The 16607-nt window shown below is 35.2% G+C and overlaps 1 protein-coding gene and 1 pseudogene across 6 annotated transcripts in view; one reads left to right on the forward strand and one right to left on the reverse strand.

The window, feature by feature from the left end:
* Positions 1-16607, reverse strand: part of GPC5 (glypican 5) — a 1343507-nt gene that overhangs the window by 1190985 nt on the left and 135915 nt on the right. The gene's annotated exons all lie outside the window — the stretch shown is intronic.
* Positions 4766-4883, forward strand: LOC140608470 (U4 spliceosomal RNA; annotated as a pseudogene).

The raw sequence follows: 16607 nt of genomic DNA on the forward strand, positions 1-16607 counted from the left end.
ATCCCACATCAGGCTTCTGGTGCAGGGAGCCTGCTTCTCCCTCTGCCTGTGTCTCTGCGCCTCTCTCTCTCTCTCTGTGACTATCATAAATAAATAAAAATAAAAAAAAATTTAAATCATCTTATTTAACACTGTTTCAGTTGTCATTCCTTCTAGTCTCTTAGAACTGCTTTTGGCACTGAAAGTAATGTGGCAGCTAGGAAGCATGAAAACCATAATGGATATAGTATAAAAATAGTTTTTCAAATGTATAGCCACTTATAAGCATACTCTTAAAGAAAATAGCCCCATTATTCAAAATATTAGTAATGGAAAAAGTCACTGCTGTCTCATTTTGTAGCCACCAAATTGGCATCATACATATTCTATTTAATCAAAACTAAAAAAAAGACTTTTTAAGGAATGACCAATTAACATATAGAGAGGAACAAAAAAGCTGCAGGCTATTGCATTAAGCATCATACACCTAGTCAAAGGAACTTTTCTGCCAGTGAGTATAGTTTTAACATGCATATAAAATGTTGTGCTCTTCTGGAAAAAAAAATTCTCAGCTAGCTCAAGTGTATTTTCTTGGATAGGTCTGTTATTCTCAACATCCCTATTTTCCAGTTGCAAATAGCTCTTTTAAAAATGCAATTTCAATGTGCTCTATCTTTAAATGGGTGGTACTAAGACTTTTGAAAGTATCAATTAGCAAGAAGCTTCAAATCCATGGGACAAACGGAATCTGACTCATGTGGGGTTTACACTGCATTTATTTCAGTAAATGTGATTACAGTTAAAAACTATTTTATACTATAATTTAAGAGACTTTCTTCCAAGAAAGAAACAAAGTGAAATGGTATTTTTTGCGGGGGGGGGGGGGTACTTCTTGAATACTTACCAACAAATTCAATGCAGTAAAACAGCTGGAGGAGGAAGGGCTATAGGGCTTGCGATAGATAGAATTACAATACTCCTAGAAAATAAAACTTTAGAAAACCTGCCTGAGTAATCACATATTACAGACTGCAGTATATTTAGCTACTGTTCCTCAGTCCTGTTTTCTGCAGGGACTTTGGACTACCATCTTTCTCAAACAAGGCTGGCAGCAAAGTTGTTTGGAGAACTCTCCAGCAAAACCAATTCCACAGCTGCATTCCAGAGTTTTGATGCCAGTAGTTCAAGACGATGCCTAGCAATCTGTATTTTTAACCTGCACGTAGAGACTCTCAGGTGGCTCAGTGGTTGGGCATCTACGCCTTTGGCTCAGGGCGTGATCCTGGGGTTCCAGGATCGAGTCCTGCATCAGGCTCCCTACAGAGGAGGCTCTGCATAGGCTCTCCGCCTATGTCTCTGCCTCTCTCTGTGTCTCTCATGAATAAATAAATAAAATCTTTTAAAAAATGAAATAAACTGCACCCAGAGAACTCCAGGGTCAAACTAGGCTTGGCAATAACTGCTATAAGCAGTCAGTAGTGGTAAAAAACAAACAAACAAACAAACAAACACGGCTAGAATCCAAGTTATAATTTAATGTGATACTGGACAAATTACTTAACCTTCACAACTCAGGTAATTTATTCATGTATTGAGAGAAATTCTTTTCTGTTCAAGACAAATGAGAGGCAAAAGTGATATTAGTGCTTGCTGTATAGTAGTAGGCATGAACATATGACAATTCTTCCTCTCGGTATGGCATCTCTATAGCTTTCTAACATTCTTCTTATTTCTGATAAACTGTTTTCTGATTGCATATTTATTCTCACTTCTTGCTGAAAGAGACTTTTAATTTCAAGGCTTGAATAATTGGCCAAACCCTAGGGTTTGTAGAATCAAACTCCAGAAAACCATCTTTGTTTCCTGTATATTCATTAATGTATCACCTGATTCTGGCACTTGTCATTGTTTCAGTCACCTGGCTCTGGTTTACTTCTACCTCGTAGACTGTCAGAATTACAAAGTATGTTAAAGTTCAATAATATCCTATTTTATACCTTGGAAACTAAAGCCCAGACAGTTTAAGTGACTCATGTGATGTCACATAGCTCATGACAGACTAGAAGTCAAGTCTCCATATTTCCAGTTTGCATTCTTGAGCTACTTAGCTTCAAATGAGCCCCAGAAAGCAAAATCACAAATTAGAATTTAGTTGTAACTGTACTCAAAATGTATATTTTTGAATGTTTCTTACATTATATTTACCAATTTTAAATTTCTAAATTTAAAAAATAAGGTAAATATTTAGCCATGAAGATAGTGTCATTTTTTTTTGCAATTTTTGAGACAACTTTCATCAGTTTCCTGCTATTTCTATTTGATAAAAATGACAAACTAAGTGGCAAGAAATAGTGACAAAGTGGGAAAAGATATATAGATATAAAAACATATATGCACACATACATACACACATATACACAATAAAATTTTGAGGAAAGACAAATTTTCATTTTTTATTGGATTACTTGCTTTCTTGTTTGAGTCCATTTCATCTTACTCTTGCCACATTTATCTACATAGGAGGTTATCTGTAACCAAGTCTTATTTTCAATGTTCAAGAATATAAACTGATTTTAGTTTTTCTAACATATAACTAGGAAATTATTCTGATAATGCTACTAGAAGAACAGTATCAGTATACAATTTTATATATTCAAATATCTGAGAGGAAAGAATATCAAGTCTTTATTGAATATACAGCTAGCTTTTGAGTTCTTTTTTTTTTTAAGATTTATTTATTTATTTATTCATGAGAGACACAGAGAGAGACAGAGACACAGGCAGAGGGAGAAGCAGGCTCCATCCGGGGAGCCTGACATGGGACTCGATCCCAGGTCTCCAGGATCACGCCCCAGGCTGAAGGCGGCACTAAATCTCTGAGCCACCCGGGCTTGCCCATAGCTTTTGAGTTCTTGAAAGTCATTTCATATAGTGATGAGTCATTAAGTATGTTTTTGAATGAAAATACTGAATAGCTTTAAAGATACTCACTTCATTACTTTTTAGCATGGATGATTCCAGGAAATAACCTAAAAGCATTCCCATGATGGTAGGCATCTTCCCTGAATTGTTCTAATGATGAGACAAGAAATGATCTGTATCAATGTATATATACAATGTGCAATAATAAAGCTCTTTAAGAGTAGCTTCTTAAATAGATTCAACATCACCCAGGCAAATGCACTACCACCACTGTTTTCCAAGTGAGTCCACAAAAAGAACAAGTCTAGAGTCTACCTCATCATTCTTAGATGAACTCCTGACAGCTCTACCTTGTAATCCAGGAACTAAGTTGTGTATCCCTGGACCTAAGTCAAATAAACTTCAGCCCACCTCTTTATAGTTAACCTGGTTTGCCAGCATCCACTTTCTTCCCAGAATATCTGGGAGATTATGGGAGAATTAAAGAAGTAGTGAAGGCCATTCTTCTTCAACTCCTCTCACTACTGTCAGAATGTCTCAATTAAGTGAAGTTATATTGACTGTTGCTTCAATTTTCACCAACATACCTTTGTGACTCTGGATTTTTCATAATAACTGTGATAAAACAAAGAACTAGGAGAGAATGCAGGTCACCAGATTGATAAATGGATCCAAAAAATGGGCATACCATAAGAATTGAAGTAAGTTGAATATTTAAATCTGGTGTTGCCCAATACTGAGAAGTAAAATTTCTGTTCTGTTCTATAAGGTTACGAAGAACTTCTCATAGACAGAAAATTCCTTGAGAAAATTGTCCTTTAATCCAAGATTATTTCATTCTACTTTATTTTTTTAATATTTTATTTATTTATTCATGAGAAACACACACACACACAGAGAGAAAGAGAGAGAGAGAGAGAGAGAGAGAGAGAGAGACGCAGACACACAGGCAGAGGGAGAAGCAGACCCCATGCAGGGAACCCCATGTGGGACTTGATCCCGGGACTCCAGGACCACGTCCTGGGCTGAAGGCAGGCGCTAAACCACTGAGCACCCAGGGATTCCCTTCATTCTACTTTATATTGTAAAATATATATTTTTACACATAAAATTTTCATAGTTGTTTTGTTGGTTGGCAAGATAAAAAGTTAATAATAATAGAAAAAAAAAAAAAGAATGCTGGGCATTCTCTATTACTGGTGAGGTCCCAGCCTTCTTCCCACTTTACTGCAAATGGACAAAAGAGAAAAGGCTCTAATTTTTTTCTCCGTTTGAGACAATTCAACAGAGAGTTAAAATCAAAATGTTTCTATCCAAGTACAGAAAAAGGCATTAATTATGCTTGTACACTAATCATTAATTAAAAGTTGATATTAACTCTGTATATGAAATAAACTCTGACTTATTGTCCAAGAATAATCATCACTATTTTATAAAATAGTTGCTTGTGCATAGTGCAAAGAACAGAAGCATTAAAAATAAAGCTAAGTAAAATGAGAATTTGAGATGTTTTATACAGACTTAAGTATTAGATAGACAAGGAAAATAAGACAGAAGAATCAATTAGAAAAACATAAGTAACCACTGAGGCAATTATTGTGTTTTTTAATAGGCTATTGGCTTTATGTATAATAGAAACTAATTAGAGAGTTATATACTTTTCTAATTAACACTATATGTGGCTAAGATACTTATCTCTTTCTAAATGTCAATTCCAGAGGGACCCAGAATTCTGAATGCCAAGCTCATCCCTCCTAATGGTTAATCAAACCACATCCACAATGGAAGTGAAATGATTTCAAAGCTGTGATCGATGAATCTGGAAATCCCAGATGATGGCTCTAAGATCTAAAAAGTAACCTAGAGCTTTGTGCAGTGGCAGTATCATAGCCAATGAGGTTTATCCGAGGTGCGATTATTGCTAATTAAAAAGTAACCTAGAGAAAATTCATTATAGGAATTTCAAACACTTTAACATTAGACATTACTGGGCTCAAATTCAAGTTCAAACATTTACTAATTGTAAATGTTGGACAACCGCTTGGGTAACTGCTTCAAACCATATATTCTCAAATATCAAGTGGAGATTACAGTAAAATCCTTGTGAGATAGGTGGGTGGGTAAAATAACATGATCATGAGTATTCCATTCCAAAAAAGGCTCAGTATTCCTGAGCCATTCAGGCATCCCTGGATGAAAATTTTTAAATGCATAAATAAACTACGTAAGGAACAACCGTTACCTTTCTATTTGTTGGGATGCCTAGTTGGCTTCCGCGGTTGAGCATCTGCCTTTGGCTGAGGGCATGATCCTGGGTTCACAGATTGAGTCCCACATCAGGCTCTCTGCAAGGAGCCTACTTCTTTCTCTGACTATGTCTCTGCCTCTCTCTCTGTGTCTCTCATGAATAAATAAATAAAATCTTAAAAAAAAAAAAAAACCTTTCCATTTGTCAGGATGGATATAAACAGACACAATTTTAAGATTTTGTTTATGATTATTTTTATAATTCAGAAGGCTTATCAAATACATTGTTCAATACGTCAATATATGTTTTGTGAATTTTATCTTTTATTATTTCCCTTTGATGGGGATTAATCACCCTATTTACATATATTCACTTAAGTTCTTATTTAATTCTTTCATTATTTTATTACATTTAAAACTTTCCTCTTCCTAGATTCTTGAACATGCATTCTCATCAGGAGATACAGATTGTGTCTGTTATCAAAATTTTAGGGAGGAGGAGTGAATTAAAAAAAAAAAACATATATTTTAAAAGTCTCCTTACAAGTGATAATAAAAGCAATGTTTGGAATTACTGATTAGTAAATTATTTTAAGGTATAATGCGAGATGTAGAAAGTCTAGTTTTTCATAAATGTTTAGCCTACTGCCCTAATATCAATTACTAAACAAATTCTTCCCCCAATAACTTAAAATGACACTTTTATGTCCAATAGTTTAACTATTTTTTGGTCTGTTGCTTAACTTTCTCTGTATTCTGCCTCAGTTTTCACTTATATTAATCTTTAACAGAGTTTACAGTGTGTATTTTACATTTTATAAAATTTCATGGATATATCTTGCCTTAAAGAAGAAATAAAATACTATACATGACTTGCCATGTAAAATTAATTTTAAGATAAACACTAGTGACCTATCTGGTTTATACTAATCTTTAACAAATCTACACGATATTAAAGACAAAATATTTGGAAAATTCTGAAAAATAATCTATCTTTATTCTGTAGTAAAATACTACAGCTGCATTCCATCATTCAATAATAGCTCTAATTTATTCCTAGCAATGTGACATATGACTCAGGACTTCATATATATATATATATATATATATATATATATATATATATAAGTATATAAATATGAATATATATATTTGTATATAAATCTTGCTAGGTGACTAGCTACAAACCACTAAGGATCATGTCTTGGTATTTCAAGTAGTTCCAAAAATTGTAACGTATGTTTTTGTTCTCCATAAAATATAAGTTTATCCCAGTTTTTACAGATTTCTTAAGATTAGTACAGAAGCCTCGAGTAACACATTATTTCAACAGTTTGAATTCTGGAAATCTCATGGGAAAGGTTACCTTAAGACAGTTGCAAGGAATGTCTCCTATATTTAAAGCAACTGCTGAACTGTTTGAAGCATTACATAAGTTTGTTCAGCTTCTCAAACTTTAATGAGCACAGGAATCTTTGGGGATAATTTGTTAAAATACAGATTCTGTGTGTTCAAATCTGAGTTCCAACAACTTAAAGTAGACCATTAACACACAGGATGATATGTGTGAACCTCATGGTGATCACAAAGCAAAAACTTACAGTAAATACACAAAGAAAATAAGAAATGAATCTAAACCTATAACTAAAGGAAATTATCAAACCACAAGAGAAAAAAAGAGAAGAAACAAATTGAGAGGAACTATAAAAATAGCCAGAAAACAATTAACAATAGAGCAATAAGTACATACTTACCAATAATGACTTTAAATGTAGATGAACTAAATTCTCCAATCAAAAGACACAGTGGCTAAATAGCTTTAAAAATGAGATAAATCAGGACACCTGGGGAACTCAGCTGGTTGAGCATATAACTCTTGATTCTGGCTCAGTTCTTGATCTCAGGGTCTTGAGACCCTGGCTCACAGCCAGCAGACTCTGCTTGAGATTCTCCCCCTCTCTTTCCCTATCCCTCTGTCCCCACCCCCACATACACTTGGTGTGTGCGTGCATGTACATGCTCTCTCTCTGTCTCTAAAATAAATAAATGACTAAATACTTAAATAAATAAATAAAAATAAAAATGAGATAAACCTACATACTTTCTACAAGAAACTTGCTTCAGGTATAAGGACACAATAGACTGAAGATGAAGGATGGAAAAGATATTCCATGCAAATGGAGACAAAAAGAAAGCGGGTGTAGTTAAATGTGTTATCATACAAAATTTAACTTAAAACAAAGACTGTAATAAAAGATAAAGAAGAATACTACATAATGGTAAAAGAGTCAATCTAATAATAAGACATAACATTTATAAAAATGGACTCAACATAAAATCACCAAAATATATAAAGCAAGTATTAACATACATAAAGGGAGAAATTGACAGCAATACAATGTAGTAGGAAATTTTAACACCTCACTTACTATAATGGATATATCATCCAGACAGCAAATCAATATGGAAACACTGGCCTTAAATTACACATCAGATCACATGTTCCATATACATACATACATATATATACACACACACACACATATATAATTTTTATGTTTGTATATATTTTATATATGTATATAAAATTATATATTTATATATTATATATACCTATAACATTTCAAATATACATACACACACACATATATATGTATATATATGGGATGCAGCAAAATGATTTCGGGAGAAGTTCAAAGAAATACAGGCCTACCTCAAGAAACAAGAGAAATCTCAAATAATTGATTAAAGACTTGAATGTTATATTTGAAATCATAAAACTCTAGAAGAAAACATAGTCAGTAAGCTCTTTGACCTTAGTCTTAATGATTTTTTGGATCCAACTCCAAAGGCAAGGAAAACAAAAGCAAAAATAAACAAATGGGAATACATCAAACTAAAAAGCTCTGCACAGTGAAGGAAACCATCAACAGAACAAAAAGCCAACAAAAGGCAATAATCAAAAGCAAACAAACTAATTAAAAGATGGATAAAGGATACAGAGAGACTTTTTCCAAAAGAGACATATAGCTGGCCAACAGACACATGAAAAAATGTTCAATATCACTACTTATCAGGCAAATAAAAATCAAAACTACAATGTGATATCACTTTATACCTTTCAGAATGGCTATTATCAAAATGACAAGAAATAACAAGTGCTGGCGAAGATGTGGAAAAAAAAGAATTCTTGTTTACTGTTGGTGAGAATGTAAATTGGTGTAGCCACTATGGGAAAACAGTAGGTCACAGTTTTGATTTTTAAATATTTATATTTTAATGACAAACTGGAGTTATTCTTCTTAAATAATGCACAGGTGTTAGAGAAAGTTTGAACTATTGCTTTTATCATTCAAGTGGTAACAGAGTTGTTAACCAACTAACTGCTAGTGGCATAAACAATAGGGACATCTTATTTCATTATTACAGGAATAGAGCTAAGTGGTGCTGGACTTACCAGAGAAGTCGCTGCCTTCCACCTTTCTCCCTGGACTCCTGAGCATGTGGGCTTTCTGCTTCTGCTGGGCCCTGCATGGTCACAATGGGGCTGCTGCAGCAACTGGTGTTTTATCCTCTTACACCCACAGGTAAGGCAGGACAAATGGTTTCCTTCGGAGCACTTCTTTTATCTTAGGAAGGGATACCTCTTCAAGAAGCCCCTCCAGCAGACTTCCTATTACATTTCACAATGTTAATTTTCTGAAAACTGGTGGTATCTACCATTTATGTGTTTTTTATAAAGATTTTATTCATTTACCTGAGATAATGAGCATGAGTGGGGGGAGGGTAGGAGCAGAGGGAGAGGGAGAAGCAGACTCCCCGGTGAGCAGGAAGCTCAAAACAGGCTTGATCCCAGGACTCAGATCATGACCTGAGCTGAAGGAAGACGCCTAACCAACTGAGCCACCCAGGTGCTCCTACCATTTATGTTTTGAAATCATTAGATACAATGATACTAAAGTTGCTCTTGGAATGTTTTTCTTAAGAGTGTAAACAACTAATTCGGCTGATATGTCAGAGAGAGATTTTTGTAAATATAAACCATAGTTAACCACCTAACTTTAATTTAGTAACAGTAAAGAAAGAAACATAGGTTAACGCTTAAGACTGAAAGCTTTGAATTTAGATCAACTTGAGTTCAGTTTTGTAATTTCTACTAACTAGGTGGGTGTCCTTGGGAAATTTACTTAGCTTTTCTGATTCTTGGTTTTCTCACCTGAAAAAATGGGAATCATACAGCATTTCACTCATAGAGATGATATGAAGTTTAACTTAATTGAAATAACATTATGTTTAAAACAGTAAATGCTCAATTAACGGCAAGCTGGTTACAAAGCACACTTTGAAAAGCAAGGAGTTAGTTAGCTACTATAACTCCATTTGCAATTAGCAAATGGGAGACCTAGAAATGCACTGAGAGTAAAGAGCATCTAAACAAAAGATAAAAATATTTACTTTTAAAATACATGACCATACACCCACCCATACACACACACACACACACATACACACACACACACACACATACACACACACACACACACACACACAAAGCCTCTCTCACACACAGGAGCTTGAACAATTCTGACCAAATTATGAAATTTCCAAGGTTACTTTGAATGACTTTAATTATGATAGTTTGAACTTTAAGTCTGGAAAGGTGACATAGGGTGCTTACAGTACAGGGCTAGCCCTGAAAAAGATCCTAACACCAATCTGAAATACAACAATGAAGAAGGGAGTCAGTCAGTGGAGACAGTTAAAGTGGACACAGTCTCAAATCTGTGCTCTAATACATTTGCCTCTCACTTACCAATTACAGTTACATGCTTTTAAGATTTATTTTGCAGGATAAGATTTGGAAGAAAAATATTTCAATTGATCTTGTAATACCATCTCCCCAAACTGTTTATCTTGATGAATACTCACTTAAGCTTTCTGTTGAGTAATTAGTTTTCAAAATTAAAAACTTTTTAAAACCCTGACAATTTTGTATTACAATATAATGATGTCATATGGACCTGTGGCAAAGTTTTACCAAAGCAAAGTTTTAGGTTAATATTTTATTTTGTTCTTCCTAGGATTAGTCTGCTATTAACTATGTTTCTCAGAATGTACCTAAAGCTTAACTACATCAGACTCATTGTCAGTGCTTCCTGAACAGGTACATATGTGGCCCTACAGCTACTCAATCAGACCTCTGGGAAATAGCTCTGAAATTTCCATTTTCGGTAAGTGATCCAAGTCATTCTTATCCAGATACAAAAGTTAGGTCTAGTTTGCTAAGAAATTCAAAACAGACATTAACATATTTTTTAAGCCTATAATAGGTTGAACAGTTAGGTTGAACTATATAAACCTATAATAGGTTGAACATATCCAAAAGATATGTCCACCCAGAATCTGTGAATGAGACTCTGGGGGAAAAAAGTCTTTGCAGATATAATTAAGTTAAAGATTTTGATAATGAGGCCATCTTGGCTTCTGGGGTGGACCGTATATTCAATAACAATATATTTATAATAAGAAGAGAAGACAAACACAAAAGAGAAGACAATATGCAGAGGGAAGCAGAGAAAGGAGTGATGAATCTGCAAGCCAATGACCACCAAAGAACTACCAACAGCTACCAGTAGCTAGTAGAGAAAAAATGGAAAGGTTCACTCTCCAAGCATCTGGAAGGAACCGACCTTGCTCACACCTTGATTTGGACTTCTGGCTTCTATAGCTGTAAGAAAGTAAGTTTCTATTGTTTTAAGCTATCCAATGTGTGGTCATTTGTTACAGGAGTTCTAGGAAACAAATAGAATCTTTCAAAATATGTAACTATCTGCAATTAATAATGTAAGTAATAATAGGTAATATTTGTTTATTTTCATGCCAGGCATGATGCCTCAGACAAATAATAAAATCTGTAAGGAGATATTAATTTAATCTTAACACTAACAGTCTCTTCCACCTTAACATATCCTGAATCTTACAAAGGATTCTTGCCAATAACCAATGGCTCCCTGAACCACTTCTCTAATTATTTAGTGTCTCTTTCTCTGAGGTAATAAGTTAAAAAAATGTTATCTGATGTCTGCTTAATGATTTTTTTGTGCATAGACCAATATCTAAAGTAGAAGTGAGCCAGCCAGCTTCCAAACACATGCATAGAGTTTGGAAATCATTTGCAAAGCTGTATTCTATTCTCAGAAATATAAAACACTGTTATAAGAAGTCTCTTAAATATATAGAATCATGTTTTGATTCTCAAATTACATATTCCTGGAACTTTCAATTATAGTTTGAGAAAGCAATTTTTATTATAACCTTAAAAGTTGCCTTTCAAAAAATCCCATGATATACATATGCTCTACATACAAACTCATAGCAGGATTAATATCACAATTTATAAACAGCAAAGTAAAACATATACAAAATCTATGAATCTCATTGTTACATATAGGATGTTTTTCTATTTCTCTTTAATTAAATAACTAGTCAATTAATGAAGCTATACTATGTATTCAATGTCTGTGTCTACAAAATACTAGTGGAATTACTATGAGAAATAAGATACAATAAATCTTGTGATGATTGGAGAACATGGACTCTGAATTTAGAATGATTGGAGACCAAATCCACATTTATCATTTTCTATGCTTAAGAACACGGGCATTTTCCTCAATTTCCCTTATTCATTAGTAAAAGTATAGTAATAGCTGCCATTAATTGAGCATTTACTGTTTTAAACATTATGTCATTTCAATTAAGTTAAACTTCATATCATCTCTATGAGTGAAATGCTATATGATTCCCATTTTTTCAGGTGAGAAAACCAAGAATCAGAAAAGCTAAGTAAATTTCCCAAGGACACCCACCTAGTTAGTAGAAATTACAAAACTGAACTCAAGTTGATCCAAATTCAAAGCTTTCAGTCTTAAGCGTTAACCTATGTTTCTTTCTTTACTGTTACTAAATTAAAGTTAGGTGGTTAACTATGGTTTATATTTACAAAAATCTCTCTCTGACATATCAACCGAATTAGTTGTTTACACTCTTAAGAAAAACATTCCAAGAGCAACTTTAGTATCATTGTATCTAATGATTTCAAAACATAAATGGTAGGAGCACCTGGGTGGCTCAGTTGGTTAGGCGTCTTCCTTCAGCTCAGGTCATGATCTGAGTCCTGGGATCAAGCCTGTTTTGAGCTTCCTGCTCACCGGGGAGTCTGCTTCTCCCTCTCCCTCTGCTCCTACCCTCCCCCCACTCATGCTCATTATCTCAGGTAAATGAATAAAATCTTTATAAAAAACACATAAATGGTAGATACCACCAGTTTTCAGAAAATTAACATTGTGAAATGTAATAGGAAGTCTGCTGGAGGGGCTTCTTGAAGAGGTATCCCTTCCTAGGATAAAAGAAGTGCTTAGAAGGAAACCATTTGTCCTGCCTTACCTGTGGGTGTAAGAGGATAAAACACCAGTTGCTGCAGCAGCCCCATTGTGACCATGCAGGGCCCAGCAGAAGCAGAAAGCCCACATGCTCAGGAGTCCAGGGAGAAAGGTGGAAGGCAGCGACTTCTCTGGTAAGTCCAGCACCGCTTAGCTCTATTCCTGTAATAATGAAATAAGATGTCCCTATTGTTTATGCCACTAGCAGTTAGTTGGTTAACAACTCTGTTACCACTTGAATGATAAAAGCAATAGTTCAAACTTTCTCTAACAACTGTACATTATTTAAGAAGAATAACTCCAGTTTGTCATTAAAATATAAATATTTAAAAATCAAAACCGTGACCTAGAAAAAAATCAGCATTGAGTTTCTCCCTTTAATTATTTCATTTAATTTAAAAAGTATTTGATTTTATTTACACTATAATTTGAAGGCAACATATTGAGAAGGCCAATAAATCACTTATAGACTAAACAAAAATCAACATTATACCTGATAATTTTAGAACGTAACAGCCTGTGTCTGATACCTAGAAAGAAATTTAAATATATAATTAATCTCCATTTACCCCCATATCCCAGGGATACCTAGAGGCAAACTTGCTATTCCATTAAGATGGCAGAGATTAAGAAAGAGTCAGCAGATGATTTATTTTGCCACATGCTATTATGAGTTACAAGCTCATGAGGTTGCTCTGCAAATACGTTAAAACTCATTCATGTCTTCCAATTATTTTCTTAGACTGCTAAATCTCTATCTACATTATTCATATCTGTCTACATCCCAGGGATGCTACTTGAAATTGTAGAAAGTATAAGCCTCCTAAAGAATTTGGTACTAGCCTTTTGCACAGACTTAAATTGATCAGGTTCTTTGTGCCCAGATATAACCAAATCCTGCCAGTGGTAGCCCAAGGGGCTGAACTGATCGATATGTTAAGATACCTGTTACTTCTGCATAACATAGCAATGGCCACGACCCACCGGTTAAGGAGTTCCAGTATTGATCATACCTGACATTTAATTAACACAATATTCTGTGGCTTAAAGATGGAACCTTCTCCAATTGTAAAAGCCATCACTAAGATGATGTTAAGTAGGAGTGGGAGTGGGGGGAGGGGAGCAGAGAATTAACTCAAAGGTTGAAAGCACCACGGCAAGCCCCTTGACTTTAGACACAATCTTATTGTTGGCAAGGAATAAGTTTGAGCAAGGCACTGGGTAGTTATTTACATGCTTTTTCCAGATTCTTTGATGGAATGGTGCCAACTGTAAGGCGATTTTGTAGAAGCCCCAAAAAAGGAGTTGGCTGGGTCTGGGAGTTGGGAGGATGTGGAGAACTGGAGGCAAAATACTTCCAACTCTAGTTACAGAGGCAGTAAGTCTTCGTCATGATGAGAAAATCCAGCTGAAACTCTAGTGAGATCCAGAGAAGGCAAGCACCAATGCTAAGGAGGGAATTGATCAGAGGAAAGGGGAGGCAAAGATCTTTGCTGCTGTTGTCAATAGAAATAAAGATTATGCAATTTGATGCCCCCCTGATGCAGTATGTGTCAGGAAGAGTGTGTGTCTGTACATATACTCCTCACAATGTCAACTTCTTATCTTCTTATAAGTATATATGTGTCACAAATGCAGAAATGCATGGAAATTAAGATGTTCCATTGTAAGTCAGAGTACTGTTTGAACTCTGAAGGTGTTAATGGTTTCATTTAATTAAATATGCAATCTTGATCACAGATAACAGCACTGAAAGATCTCTGAGCTATGAAATCCATGTCAGCATCAAAAATAAACTTAAGGAAACCTGAAATCATTTTAATTTTCTGATATGTATTAGTATCTCTTTCTTAACATGCTATTTCAAAGAATAGCAAACCATAACTCATGACATTATTTTTTCCTTGTTTAGACGTTAGTTAGCAGGTAGTCTCTACCTACACCTGTGCATCTATGTGTGTGTGTATGTGTGTGTGTGTTAGTCTGTACATTCGGTGACTAGCAGGTTGATCTAGAGTTTCTTAAATAAAGAAAATTACATAAACTTGCCAGTTGCAAGTTATTCAAAAGAGTCAGTTGCAATTTTTAGCACAGAGTAGAATTAGAAACAAGGATTTGAGGGATCCCTGGGTGGTGCAGCGGTTTGGCGCCTGCCTTTGGCCCAGGGCGCGATCCTGGAGACCCGGGATCAAATCCCACATCGGGCTCCCGGTGCATGGAGCCTGCTTCTCCCTCTGCCTGTGTCTCTGCCTCTCTCTCTCTCTCTCTGTGACTATCATAAATAAATAAAAAAAATTAAAAAAAAAAAAGAAACAAGGATTTGAGAAAACGCCTAAATTATTGTTAGCTGTTACTGTCTCATGGCAATAAACATCAAACCTAAACATCATTCATTATAGAAAATAATGTCTTAAGATAAAGGGGTAATGTGGAGTATTACTTCAAGTGGAGAAACATCTTTTCCTCTATGATGATAATAATACACGTTTCCTAGCAAATTTTTCTAGTATGTGTCCTTACTTTCAAATTTAAAGATGTTTGAGTTTGAGAGACAAGTTTGAGTCCAGAAACAGAGATCTTATACATATGATCCTATCCATAGGGGCTTTTTAAGTTTCTGGGTTGTTTCTAGGAGCCTAACTGCTTACTTCTCCAGTCATCTTATTCACTTAGGAACTAGTAAGAAATGTAAGAACCAATCATCATACATAGGATGTATGCTAACTCGACAATCCATTTCTGCTTATGATTTCTTTTCCCAAATATTTGAAAAAGACATTCCCCATGTAATCATGAAGGTGAGTATATATGCATTATTGTATGGCTTTTTATGGTATACTTATTCTTGTTTAAAACCATTTTAGCGATCCATAAATGGCCATCGCATACTTTTGGGCTGGCTATGACCTCTTTTACCCTTATTACTTGCAGTGTAAATTCTCTATTATATATTTACTACTATCCCTTTTCTCTTTTGATAACATGTTTGGTTGTAGGGGTTAGACACTGAGATTTTGCATCAATTCAGTAAATATGTACGTATTGAATTACTATGTGCAAGACTAATTTGAAGGCTGTGTAATGGGTACAAAGTAGGTAGCATTAAGCATTAAAGTGGTACATGTCACTGCTGGTGACACACACTAAAACTAGACTCATTAGTAAGTACATTCATATCAAAGAACTCAGCCTTCTTTACTGTTGCATTCTGCCCCCCCTCTGGCCTAACGTCTTTCAGATCCACTTGTATGTGTGTTTCACAGAGTTCCGAAGATACGTAATAGCAAAGTCTTGCATGTTTTATTGGTCTGTAAACTATTTACCCTTGGGTCATAGTGTGTACCCGTCCCTCTGGAGCATGCTGAGATTTCGCCCTTGTGATGCATCTAGAAAACCAGGATCAATGGCAGTGAGGTCTTAAAGAAATGAACATCCACTTTTAAAGCATCTGCCCCAGATAATGCTATCACAAAATTTTCAAGCAAAGGTAAGCTCGTCACAGACCCAGTTAGACCAACTACTTTAGTGGTAAGGGAGGCTCACAGTGACTTGATGGCTCAAGACTGTTTCATGTGGGTGACACCCAATGTCCTCATACCAAGCACAGGACTCTATTCTCTCCCAGTTAATGCCCTCACTTTGAAATGAGAAGCATGAGAAGATTGTGAATTAATTGGCATTATAATTCAACAACCCATACACAGAAAGTTTATATTTAACTTTAGCAATATCAGCTCTGTTGCTATAATAAACAAGAGATTATTAGAGATTTTTAAGGCTGTCATAGAAGCTCTATAGTTCTTTGGCCATGACTTTAGCTGAGAGTTCAAGGCCCTGAGCTTGTCACTTTCTTTCTGTAATCATTCAGTGTGCTCAATAGTATTCACTCTACACCCCTGTCTTTGTAGCCATCATTACTACCCCAAGGTTCAAATGTGGCAGCTTGGGTTGGCTTCCAAGACCCTTGCTTCAGGTGACTCTTCATCACAATCAGCCATAGGTAATAACCTCGTTAATATG

Source organism: Canis lupus, chromosome 17 (genome assembly GCF_048164855.1).
Source record: "Canis lupus baileyi chromosome 17, mCanLup2.hap1, whole genome shotgun sequence".
In the NCBI taxonomy this organism is placed as follows: domain Eukaryota; kingdom Metazoa; phylum Chordata; class Mammalia; order Carnivora; family Canidae; genus Canis; species Canis lupus.